The sequence below is a fragment of the Hippoglossus stenolepis genome, chromosome 5 (assembly GCF_022539355.2).
Source record: "Hippoglossus stenolepis isolate QCI-W04-F060 chromosome 5, HSTE1.2, whole genome shotgun sequence".
Lineage (NCBI taxonomy): Eukaryota > Metazoa > Chordata > Actinopteri > Pleuronectiformes > Pleuronectidae > Hippoglossus > Hippoglossus stenolepis.
In genome coordinates this window covers 16,674,796-16,688,944 of record NC_061487.1, presented here as the reverse complement: position 1 = coordinate 16,688,944, position 14,149 = coordinate 16,674,796, and positions in this window count along the sequence as shown.

The following is a 14,149-nucleotide window of genomic DNA, read 5'->3' as shown; positions in this document are numbered from 1 at the left end:
TTTCAAAACACCACAGACTTCTCCAGTCTATACATTTGTTTCTTTATTCAATTGTATTCAAATATAAACAAACATTCCTGTTATATTGACCAAATATTATGTCACAGGTTGAGCGAAATAAATAATAAAAAATAAAAAACATAACATGCATAACAAACAAAAACACAAAAACACAGAGAAAAGTAGTTAAATTAATAAATAGGAGCAGAGCTAGGGTTAGCTCACATTAACTTAAACATATCTAGTAATGGAAGTAGCCTATCATGGCTTTCTTGTGTTTGACAAACTTCAGGGTTTAAAGTGAACATTTTAGGGTCATCCTCCCACTGTGAGACCTCTTTCCAAAATATAACCACTTCAGCTTTCCCTCCACTAGTGATCCATCCTCCCGAACACATCCATCGAAGATCTGTGATGAGGAAGCTGTGACCCTCCTCCAGCTCCGGATAGTGTCTTCATGTCACAGCTGAGAAGAGCCTGAAGTTTCCCGTGTTTGTGGTAAAAGCTTCTGCAGACTCACTTCTCTCCAGAGGTTGGTGCCATCATGACTTTTACTCCTCCATATTTAAAGTTAGAAAAGCTGCACACAATCTCATTGGCTGAACATTGGGAATTAAATGTTTAAAAACCTCAGTAAAGACCTCAGTTTGTATTTGGTGTTGTCTCATTTAAAGGGTCAGTGTGTAGGATTTAGGGACATCTAGTGGTGAAGTTGTATATTGCAGCTGAATACCCCTCACCTCACCCTCCCCTTCCAAACATGAAAGAGAACCTGTGGTCCCTTCAACTCAAAAGGTATTTAGTTTGTCTAGTCTAGGCTACTGTAAAAACATGGCGGCCTCCATAGATAGGACCTGCTCCTGCTGTAAATATAAAGTATTTAAATATAAAGGGCCTATTCTAGGGTAAAGGAAACAACAATTTGTACAATTTAGATTTTTACACAGGAGTGAAAACATCACCAGGATTATTTTGTATTAAATTTCTGCCAATAGATCCCTTTCACCTAAATCTTACACACTGGACCTTGAATGTCAATGAAGAAAGGCAATCTCTGCTCTAATGGGTTTATGGGATGAAATGACATGAACAATGATCACATAGGCATCTATACGATGAGCAAAAGTACAGGCAATTATTCAAAGGTGGAATGACGAGCTTTGTCTGAGGGCATGTTCACTATCTGGACTCATTATCTAGAAAAATTACTAGTTCAATAAAGAGCTTAAGCAGCTGATGACATCCAGAGACACTGGCTGTGTGTTAAGGCTGTGGTTTGTTATGGTGGTGAAAAAGTTTGGCACACAAAGATATCATATTTAGAATATTACCAACCCATGTTTGACGCTGTTTAACATAATTTATCTGCATTTTCATACTTATTCCATTTATCTTCAACTTTACTCTTATTTATTCAGATATTATATATATTTTTTCCAGTTTACATTCTCATCCTAACAGTTGTATAATGTCTCCTCTGGTCCTGGAGGAGGTTTGTCTGATTTGAGTAAATAACATTGACGTTATATAAAAAATTGGTCAGATAAAAAAACTCTCTGCTTCAAAATAGCAGTTCCCAAACAAATGGCTGACGTGATGATAGGTTTCCACTTGGTAAATAACCTCTAAAGACCCAGTGAGGTCATGGATTGGGTATGTAACCGAGGCAAAATGATGAGGACTCGAGAACCTTGAGGTTGAACAACAACAACAACCCTACTAGTGGTAACTGTTGCTGTATAAGAAAAAGAAACATTTGGACCTTATGATCCAATTGCTAATAGATGTCAGCAGATAATATAAGTTTAAATCATTATTTTTAGTGAAACGTTGGTGCCTTTTGCTTTATTAAATGCATATTAGAAATGCATGTACTGTGTCTAAACTAGAAATGACACAAGGTTCTGGGTCAAATCACCGTTTTAAATCTGGCTGGTGATTGATACAAGCAGCTCCAGCACAACTCTCTGAAATGAGCAGGATAAACATATCATTTAAGATTGTTTTTTTTCTCTCATCACATTAAGGGTAGTGCATAATTTATGTGAGAACACGTTGACTGTGTTGTGAACATATGAATTGTAATAGTCAAATATCTCCACAAGATGTCAGTATATTAGCACAACAGTGAGTCCCCCACACATGCTGTGGACTTAGTGGAGGAACATTATGTTATTGCTGTGTTCTTTTAGGAAGTGATGGCCTCACCTGATAGCCGTCACACTTCTCAATGTTACATTTAGCAATATATAGCACAACCTTTCTTTTTGCAGTATTACTATATTATTGTAAATAACTGCACCATCAGCGTTTATCAGACCATTTATATTTCATGCTTTCTCTGACCTCTTATGATGTCACTCGTAAATCAAACCATTATTTGGTCACACATGCCAACAGGCTAACAAAAGATACAAAATTATGATGTCACAATGCCATCAAAGTTTTATTTATGATGACGGGGACCAGAGTGGGCCATATAATGAAGAGCATCAACATTGATAGAGGAAAACACATCCTATACAGACAGCAGGGCCATACATTCTCTGTTTCCTTATTGGTTAATACAAGCTGGTGTAAGGGAGTGACAACACTGACCTTAGAGTTGCTGAAAGTCAACTGCTAATAGCTCATTAGTTTTAATGGGTGGGTGTTAAATGGACTGAAATCAATGTAGTGCACAAGTGGAGAGGTGTCACTCAGATGAGACAGTAAACAATGAACTTGAAATATATCAGATAGATAGATAGATTTCAGATAGATAGATAGATAGATAGATAGATAGATTTCAGATTTCAGATAGATAGATAGATAGATAGATAGATAGATAGATAGATAGATAGATAGATAGATAGATAGATAGATAGATAGATAGATAGATAGATAGATAAGGAAGACTTTGTTGTTATTATTATTATTATTATTATTATTATTCTGTACTTTCATAGACATAAATGCTTCATGCCAGTAGTAAGAAGAGGAAATGTAGATTTCCTTGTACAAATATTCTTTCTTACATCAGTGCCCAAAACGCCAAATAAATACGAAGTAACGTCTCTGTGGCTGCTTTGAGAAATTGCTCTCTGGAGGCAGCTTTCTAGGTTAATTTATTCTGTGTCGGGCTGGCAGTGTGTGCACTGTCACCACTTTTAAACTCGGGGCAGGGCACATTTTGTGTGCAATTCTGCCGAAGATAACTTCTCGTGGCTCCTTGGGATGGCTGCTGCCGGTTGATTCTGGCACGCCATGAGACGGCCCGTTTATTTGTTTGTTTGTCCCGTGAGTTTTTGGCTGGCCGTTCAGGGCTCTGTTTGGCCCCGGTCCCTGTTGGGCTTCTATTTCTGAAACCCAAGTGGCTCCTAATGAAGCTGGTCGGGTTGGCATAGGCCCTCAGCAAACCCAGGCCTGATCAGACTCTTCTTCTTCTGCCTTGGCAGCCACACTCCGTTTGCTCCCTCTGGCTTCCTAATTTAGTAACGGTGGGTAAAAATATGTGCTAACGAACAAGGTCTGGTATGTCAGGCTGGAGTCCAGAGAAGAGGGAGAGAGGGGAGGAGGGGGTGAGGAGAGGAGAGAGAAGGAGGCGGGGTGGGGTGCTGTTTTCACAACAGGCACCCAGTGACAGGGGGAGAGTCACTCAAACCTCTCTGACATCTGTGTGTGTGTGTGTGTGTGTGTGTGTGTGTGTGTGTGTGTGTGTGTGTGTGTGTGTGTGTGTGTGTGTGTGTGTGTGTGTGTGTGTAGACACTCATGGGTGTGGGGGCGGATGACGAGCGGTGGAGGGTGAGCACTTAAAATTTCTCACCCTTGCCAAACTCCATTCAAACACATCTAATCATTCTTCTGTTTTTTCTTCGCAATCACACTCTGAGGCTGCTTAGTAAAACGTGTGGTGAACGTGCAAGTGGACAAATTATTGAAAGAGTTACACTTTAATTTGAAGTTGCCATCTAATGGTGTTGCAGTATCAGTTTTCAAATATCTTCTGGTGCAGTTTTCCAGTTAAACATACTTTAATAAACATCAATAAAAAAAAAAAGATATCTGCAAATGCCAATTTGTTAGATGAACATATGGATTAATGGGCTTTGAAATACTTGGACATTTTAATATTGTGTAGAATAAGCAGACGCAAACATGATCAAACATTGCTCAGTGTCCAAACTTTAACAAATCTTTATTATAAAGTGTTTTATCCTGCCTTGTGTTTTTTACTTTCTTTCTTTCATCAGGATTGGCCTTCCAATGAACGATGCATACCTTCTATAAAAGAGCTGCAGAGAATCCGGACCATAATCTAAGCAAAAACTATGACACCCATTTTGAGTTTTATGCCTGTGGTTTGAGGTGAAATGTGTCCACATCTTGATCTACAGGGTGTCCTTTGAATGTGAGATACCGATAGTTCCTGGTTTCACCACTGTACATAGGTTTGGTTTCACACTGCAGAGGCAGCGGAAGAAAAACACGTCATTTAATGTGTGTTTGCTCTAAACACCTCAGACATTTTCCATGGACCTGTTCCAACAAACATTAATGGTGAATACGTTTATTTAGGCTATTTTAGTAAAAGACACATGAGAAGCTTTCTTTCAGTAATACAATGGCTTTGATTCCCCTCTTGGGCACAGTGGTCCAGTGATTTGTACTGTTGCCTTGCAGCAAAAAAGGTTCCCGGTTCAAATCCCAATCCATAGGGTTTGCATGTGCTCCCCATGTCTGCTTGGGTTTTCTGTGGGTACTCCGGCTTCCTCCCAAACTTTAAAGACTTTGGGACATGAGACTTTTAAAGAAATGGTTGTTTCTCTCTATATGTTGACCCTGCGATACACTGAGGACCTGTCCAGGGTGTAACCCACTTCTCGCCCAATGTCGGCTCCATCTCCCCCGTGACCCTTAAAGGATAACTGGTATAGATAATGGATTAATAGTGCTCGCCCTTTGGCATTGCTAGACCAATGCAATATGAGGAACTTCCAATATTGTTTTCAAGCTCAAATCATCCACTGCCTGACGTAGGTTCTGTGCATGCAATTACTCCATTTTAATCCATCTGGACCAGAAAATTTGCCCTCCAACACTTTAGCACTTGTCCTTCCTGTTCACAGTTTAGCAGGCTCATGACAACCTTGTCAAACTGACTTGTAAACCCAGAGCTTGGATGAAAACAGAAAACTCCTCGTCTGTTGGCAGGTGACAGCAGCCGAAACACTTGGCTGGATATCAGCTGCTCGACTTATTCGAAAAAGCTGATTTTCATCGGTTAATTTAAAGAAAAAAGTCTTGTGATTATATGAAACTTAAGTTTTCCATCTGCACAAAGAGATTGGGTCAAATACCTCAAATTTAACTTTTGCCACACAACTGTGCGGTCACAGACAGATCAGGTTAACAAACCACACTGTTGCCGGCCTGTGCAGGAACAGGGTTACTGACATGCTGCATGAATTATATAATTGGAGGCATGATTATTCTCACAGAAAAAAACCCCCACAATAAAACAAAATATTTAATTTACTTGTCATGCATCATTAGTGGTTCAAAGTCGTATAAGATATTGTTTTAGTTTGATGTGAGTTTTTTTGCTTGATAGGATAATAGAAAATGTCATACACTTACAAAATTACCTCTTTGGAACTGTAACAGCTGTTTCATAAAGAGATCATTTGTTGTGTGATTGTTACATTCAGCAGTCGGCCAACAAGGAAACCGAGATACATTATCATCTCACAACTACCCAGCTTTAACTGTCAACACAGGAATATGTGAACAGTCTTGCATAACAAACAGCAAAACAATTTATGGGTCCAACTCACAGTCACATGAAGGCCCAACAAACTCAGCTCTTATTGCAGCCGGGTTCAGTCATCAGTAAAATGATGCTCATACTTGTCAGAGATGTCACAGTTATTTGTTAAAACCACAAACTAGCACCTAGCTTTTAAACAGCTGTCCCCACTTCCTGTGTTAGTTAACCCACACACACCCGCCCCTCAGCAGTGAACTCAAGCCCCTGTTGGAATAGATAGTGTTTAAAGCAGGGGGCGGATCGATTGGGTTTTATTTACGTGACATACACTGAATCTTAGACACTTAAAAAAATAATTGACAAAATAATTTTCTCTCCCAGACATTTAACAGTTCTCGATTCAATAAAAATACAACACTACCTGTCTGACATCCTTGATTTATCTTAGTGCAATCATGCATTTATTCTTTACTCACAATTTCCCCTAAATTTGAGTCAAAAAGGCACAATTCTGTTGCTGCTAAACGGCATGAGTGGTTTTTGCCACTCGAACAAAGGCATTCTATTTTGACTCATGGCAAATATGCTAATGTCCTCACAGCTGCTGCACTTCAGATAAAGCGTGTTATTTGCACACAGAATGAGAAATGTGTTTCAGTACTGTAATCAAAGTATTTGTGCGAGTAATGCCGCTGTTAAGAGGAAGAAACAAAGCCGAGCACTTTAAGCCAGGCACCCCTTCCTCTGAACCGACTGAAGCTGTCCGCAGCAGAGACACGATAGTTACGGTGCGATAAGATAAGCTGTCTTTCCATCCAGCGGCTTCATTCCATGCTAGTGCTTTGTTAAACAATAGTTTCATATTCAAATGTGAATTGTTCCCTGCTATGGCGAAGACTTAGGATGGCTTAAACTTGTGTTTATCCTTACCCAAACCGTGGCCTAATTTGAGGCATATGCAGCAAACAAATCTACTATTGTTTCACCACTAAAGCTTCTTCTCTTCTTTCTATTCAATGTCAAAATCAAAAGATTATAGGGAGCTTTGAAGGTGATATTGCCTTTTCTCAGTTTACACAATGGCGCACTAAACCAACAACTGTGTTTTGTGCGTCGACAGCATGTGCATTCTTTCACAGCTGCTGTTTTAGCGGCATTGTGAGAGGGAGATATGTTTATGGGGGAAGTTTCATCTTTTCCTGTCAATGGCTCCACGATCAAGCTTTAGCTGCTAAAACACGGATCAGCAACTGTTCACCAGACATTTCCAAAATTACACAGAGAGGGTTTGTCTGCATCCCTGCAGCCTCCAAATCCAAACGCTCACACACACAAAGATAGCACTCCCACGGACATGTGTCCGTATTGATGGAAGGATGGTGCCGCTCCTCCTCCTTGGCTCTCTGGGGTCCAGCCGTGCACCCCTCTCATCTTAATGTCAACCAGAGAGAAATCTGCAAGTCAGAGTGCAGCAGTCCACAGTCAAATTAACGTATTATATCTGCCTATGTGTTACGTGTTCACCCGTGTCTCGGTTGTTTATCGATTTGTTTGTTTGTACCCAAGATTACCCAAAAAACAATAGGATCGATTTCCACGAAACTTGGTGGAAGGACGTGTTATGGGTCGGGGGAGAACCCATTTGATTTTGGTGCAACTTCTCTTTCCACACAAACATATGGTCTAGTTGCATATTTAATGTCTCTAAGTCAGTCAGTGACGTCTCAGATGATTTTTTTCTTTCGTCATAATGAGAAAACTTTGGCTCTTTTGTAGAGTGAGTGCACTTAAAGCAGCACGCTGCTGCCTGCAAGAGAAAACTGATCGATTCTTCTTTAAGTTGAAATGGACTGCTTGTACTTAAGACTTGACCAAACCACACATTAACCACTTCAAACCACTGCCAAGAATATGTTTCCAAAGGTAACATAAGGTAACTTTTTTTATAAAGAAGGAAAGTTATTCTGCACAATAAAAACAGAAGAAAAAGGCGGATAAACCTGAACACCTGTGAATAAAACAATGAGTGGATCATACAATAGGGATGTCAGAGGAGTTTGCTTACCTTTGGCTGTGAATCTGAATGAAAGGCTAAATGTCTGCCTGTGGTTCTCTGACCTTTGTGGTTCCTCTGCTGACTTGGTTCAGGTGAGTGCAGGTTGTGTGATGCAGTGGTATCAATAATGGAAGAAAGGCAACCCCCTCCCTCTTGCTATGTGGGTCAGAGGAGGCTCTCTGTGGATGCCAGAGATTGATGAAGAGCACCAGGGAGAGCGTCGGAGCCGCCTACCTCACAGCGGTGCAACCCAAGCCGCTCCCCCTGCACTTGTTCCGAGGCCCCCCTCCTGAGCTGCAGCGCCTCTCGCTCTTTAAATGACCTTCAAATTAGCCTTATTTTTCAGGGCCCAAAACCCTTCAGGGTCCTTTCCTGGAAGTATGACGGGTCTTGTTCTCACTCTCTTTCTCTGCTTTTTCTCTTTGTTATCCTCCTCTGGACCAGAGACGGATGAGAAAACGGCAAAGGAGTCGAGCCGGAAAAGGTCTCTGATATAATCAGAAAAGTGAGCTGTTTGGTGTTCCTGATTATGCAATTGCACATGCACGGACACATGCATGCACGCACGCACGCACGCGCACGCGCACACACGCGCACACACACACACACACACACACACACACACACACACACACACACACACATCTTTACCTTACACCCACTCTCTCAAACAATTCCTTTTGTTTCACACGCTCCCTTCAGCATCTGAAGACAATGATACATGTGGTGTTTTGAGAGGTTTGTGTGCGTGATGGTGGATGGGAGTCTCAGTGGGATCGTTCTTTCTCTGCATCGCAAAGCAACACTCTGTCAGGGTTGCCATCCATTACTACAGCTGTGGTTTGTGTACACACAGCAGGTCAGGCTGGTCCTCAGTCTAGACCTGATGCAGAGCTCCTGATAATCCATTCGCCTTAAGAGAAACACCTCTTTCTAATGGAACTAAATGAGTCAGAAGGCCGCAATTTGTAAGGTCATGCTTTGCTGGATGGGGTGGAAGTCTGGAAGGTTTTGATTTATTAAGTTTTTCAGCAATTTTCTGGATGACTTGCTCAGAACTTCGGCTTATTAAGGCAAAATGAATTCCCTGAACTCATCTCTCTACATCTGTGATGAATTTAGAGAGAGGAGAAGCTTATTGCGAACTCACACAAACAATTGTGTAATCACTGAGTTGATGCCTCGCTGATGTTTTCAATGTACCTCTTAGCTGCAGACTGGAGCGCAGCAGCCTTAAAGGTGACCCATACAGTGCCGGCATTTGTTGCAACCTTGTGGAACTATTTTTTCTTTGTTATTACACTGGGGTGAAGCTGTACTCACAAGAAGACAATACACCTCCACACAGTCCTGACATTATAAATTTTATTTGCTCAAGTGGCAATTCGTCATGGAAAGCTTTTAAACATCCTCTCTTTTTCAACTGACCTTGTGCAGAAGAGTGCACGGAAACTTTTAACTTGCCAAGTTCAGATAATTTAGAGGCTGTAGAAGATCTTCCCAAGACTCTTTGCAAGTATCCAAACCAAGCAGATATTCTTTTTAATGGTACATATTATTGATAAAAGTGAATGGAAAATAAAAAAAAATGCAAAGCTGTCTTTTCTCCACAGGTCCCCCTCCTGCTTGCTTTTGACGCTCTGCCAAACATTTGGAGCTGATTCTCCAGCTATCATGACGGAAAATAGGCAGAAAGGATCGCAACTCGCTGGCAGCGAGAGGGCTAGAGAGCAAACATCAAGGGGAATCAAGTTGGAAAACATAATAAGTCATCGTGCTTGCAGCGGAGTGAAAGAGATGGTGTGAAAATAGGTAAGAGGACAACCAGAGGTGGGACATGACTGATGGCTGGGCAGGATGGTGGCTTGTTGCTCCAGAAGGGCAAACATTGCCTGATTGATTGTCGAGTATATCAGAGAGGCCCCCGTGCCCATTTGATTATGATGCTGTAATTCTTTGGTAGCATAACAAAAAAGAGGCTCATGTAAGATGAAAGATTGAGTAAAAAAAGAGAATGAGGTCATACAAGGAGATCATCATAGTGTTTATATTATTTATACATTATAACTGCTGTATAGGTCCTAAAAGCTCCCTTATTGTGAGTGTCTTTCATTATAAGGAAAAGATGCTTCATGAGTAAATTCAATATTTTTTTGGTTAGTTTGATTTCAGGAGCGTAACTCACTTATGGTAACTGAATGATACACTCGCAACAGAACTATAATATAAAGCATCTATATAAGGACGAGTTGCAGCCATTTTAAAATACTGTATCCACACATATGGAAACATGCTAGTGCCCTGTGAGACACATTAATGCGAAAATGGTAATGCTAGCATGCTAACATGGGGAAATTTGCACTAAACGCAAAAATGATGGGGAATTCCCGTATTTTTGCAGGCAGTTAGTCAGAAACCAAAATACTGAGAACAGTTTTACTTTATGGTGGTACTGAGTCATAAAGATGTATGACGTATCGGTCGTTGAAATGAAGCTAAAGTATTTAAGATACGGTTTTACATCCTTTTGGAGTAAAAGACTGCGCAGTAGTGTTGGCTTCACTTTTGGGGAGCTGTCACATCTTCCATCAGGATTTGTTTGCACCGAATTTGTAGCTATTCACCTGCTGAGATACAGCAATTCATTAAAATTACCAATGCCAATAATCTGTTGTTGGCGCTAGAAATAAATACACTTCTGAATTTGTGCATATGGCAATTCACAGGCCATTGAGATATTTCCGTATATTTCTAATGTTGGACCAGCCAGCAAATAGATACAGATAGATATACAATACCAAGCCTATAGAGGTTTTAAGCATTGCTAAAACCAAGATTACAGAATTTTATTTTCCGTTTAATTTTCTGTATGCGAACTCGTTCATTACAACATTATAATGAGAGGCTCAGTGTTCTTTGCAGGTTTTATTGCATTAAACCTCATATCTAATCTCCTCGGTCTCTCCTGAGTGTGTGGCTGTGCTCCATGAACTACAACAGAAAGAAACACTTACGTTTGGAATGTGCTTCAAAGAAGAGCCTTTCTTCATCTGAATAGTGGAATGGCTGTTTCCTGACTTTCTAATACCTATCCAGAGAGGCTATTACAAAAAGAGGAATATCATGGTGCATTATCCACAGACATGCTCAAAAAACAATGATGGAAATGTACTGAGCACTTTGCTAGAACATCCCCAGCTGTTTGGCTGTTTTAAAGGAGGAAAGAGGATACATGCTGCCTCCACATTGCACTTTTCCTCTGCTTTTGCCTCTTTGAACCTACTTCAAACATTAGTCAGTGTGTGTTTAGTGTCATGCCAGCCATGTGGATGGCATATGCTAACAGTGCAGTTGGGCTGGCTTGTTATAGGTGTGTGGTGACCAGTAGCTTCTTGTTATATCCCTGATCTGAAACCTTGATGTGAGGTGATGGATGCCAGTGGAAAGGTGACGGCCGAGGTAAATGTGGGTGTGGACACACTTGAGATGCATGCAGTGTACAGCAGTAGCCACACAAAAGCCCCCATGTGGGGCCCCTGCTACCTTACAGATGGTCAGCTTCCTTCGTCCATTAAACAACAACAGTGCTCCGATCTCTCCCCGGGCCAGATGGGCCGAAGCCTTAAGATGCTAAATGGAAACAAATCAGCCCCCGCTTTACTCTTTAATTGAGCACTGGGGTGTTTACTTTCTTGAGAATGTCATAATAGACTTCAAAATTCCCATAAAAACCCACCTCTGAAGGCAGATTAGCCCATTTAGCATCTCCAGACAGTATTAACCACATGAGACAAGTCTTAAGTGCAGTTCTGCTGGTGGCGAGACTTCCACGCGGGACCGGCCACATCTTTAGTCACTCCTTATTTCTGCACTGTGATCTTGCACTTAGAGGCACCCCTTGTAAAAGCAGAAGTCGCAGGGAGGTCGCCCTGACATCTTTATCATAATTGCCCTAAATACCCCCATTAGAGAAGCTAGCCAGTATCCTCAATAACACTAGTCATCCCTGGTAGCGCTGGTGCATCTAATTGCCTGGGCCCTTTTTTGAAAGATTGCCTGACATCAGCAGGGCTCCCTGTGGGCTGGCCCTCTTCATTCTCTGCCCAGCAAAGCATATCGTTATCACAGCCAGCAAAGAGACCCGGCCTCCCTGCTCCTGGATAATTAACTGTCTGGCTTAACTGCATAATGGGAAAAAAGACCATTGGAGGTATGGTAGTTATTCAAGCAGGCCTTGGAGAGGAGAGGTATAAGACAATACCAGGGTCATTGATGCTCACCATTTTTCAGTGGGATGGGCGATAATGTAGAAGGATGGGGAGCCATATTGGAGGCAGAGGCTGGTTATGGAGGATTGGTTTCATATGATAATTAGGCTCATATGCTAATTGCCACGGAAGCCTGATGAATTCCTTCAGCCCGGCTCGCCACTTCACGACTGGTTCTCCAATCAGCTGTCCCCAACGTCCCCCACTTCAAAGACTTGAACCATCTTCACTGCGTTCAGAACTTCATATCTCCCTATCAGTGCGCATAAAAAATGATATATATATATATATATATATAAACAAAAACAGCAGCAGCAGCAACAATAGGAGGGGGAAGCGAAGGGGCGTCTGGCTTTTGTTTGACATTTACAAGTCTCTCAGTGAAACACACAATGCCCATCCCTGTAAGTCTGTGCACACAAGTGTAATTAGAACACGGCAGGCACGTGTTTGTCTTTGTGTTTTTGTATGGCGGAGGTATCAAGGACAAGTGCATTAATGAGCACCTGGAGAGGAACAGCTTGTGTCTCCTGGTTAGTGTGACCGCGAGCCGGGGCGCAGACTCCTTCACTGACTCAGATGACGTGACTGATGGAGGGGGAGGTTTCTGTCAGATCTGGGGCACTCCCAGGAGCTGCAGTTTGTCTCGGCTGACAACAACACTCACCAAAGGGGCCCCCGTCCCACACATCAGCTGGAAAGGCGAGAGGGGATGTTGTCCTTCCCTCTGTACTAAGAGTCATACTGTTCCTCCTTACGGAAAATTCTTATATTTACTCTTCAGAGTGTGTCTTCTCTCCTTGTATTCCCTGATAGTGTGACACCATGTCCATTGAACTAGCAGCTGCTAACTTAAACATAAATGGATGTTCTGTGGATTTGAAAGTATTTATTCAACACTCAATAGAAAATGTAGAATATATACAACCAACTAAATGTTCTGTCACATGACATAATGTTGCATATGAGAAACAGATGGTTGATGTATGTTCTGTGTATATTCTGCTCCATTGATACACAAATAAATAGATTAGATTTTGTTTCTATTCTGCTGGTTTTCAGCAAAGTCAAACCACATCAGCACAAGTCGTTTGGTCAAAAAAGATAAAAATAAAGTATTGAACAGATGTTATTAGAAATGTTACTGTTTTTTGAATGGCAGAAGAACAAAGAGATACAGTCATATCCTTAGTTACATATGGATTGAACAGGATGCGTATGGAGCCAGAGATATGACAGAGCAGCTGGATTTTTAGTTTGGCATTGCTTGAAAGTGTGCTGAGACACTGGGTCCAGCCTGTAATGAAAAAATGGTATACAGAGTCATGCAACTTTAAAGAAAAAATTATATATATATAATTTTTTTCATATATATTTGTTATTCAAGAAAAAACAAGAACAGTCATCAAAACATCTCCTAACAGAGTCTTAAGCTGTTCCAGAGATAAAATGTGTCCAATTTAAGTCCTAAAGCTTATTCCACCTGTAAGGAGCATAAGAGGTGAATGCAGTTTTTTCCCAGTATTGTATTCAGTGCCCGTTGTAAACCTGCCTGTTTGGAATGAGTAAGTGGGTCAGGACTGGCTGCAGATCTCAGTCCACAGACCCCTGAAGCTGCTGCACATAGAGCTGTTCACCTGTTTGTATAAAGTTCAGCGAAGCTCGACTCAGCACGCAGAACCGCCAACTGGAGAATCAGCTGTCGTTCCTATTTTTATGAACGCTGTTGTCATCGTGACAGTACTGTTGTCGCGACCGTGCTGATGTTGTGATAAACAACGTCACATGCGTTGATTAGTTGCAACCGTATCTGCTACAGAGTTCTGGTCACCTGTTTATTGAAAGTGTGTTATAATTGAACGTACCTCATGTTTAAAATTTAATACTGCATTTTCTTGGGTTCTTAACAATACATATGCAAAGTGTGAAGCCAGTAAGATGAATGGTTCTTGAGGTATATGAGCTTCATAGATTTCTGGAATTAGTAGATAGATAAATGACATAATGAACTTGTGAGCGAGTGTCGTTCACCCAACTCCTGAGTCTTAAAAGTAAAGATAAATCAAATGGTAGTTT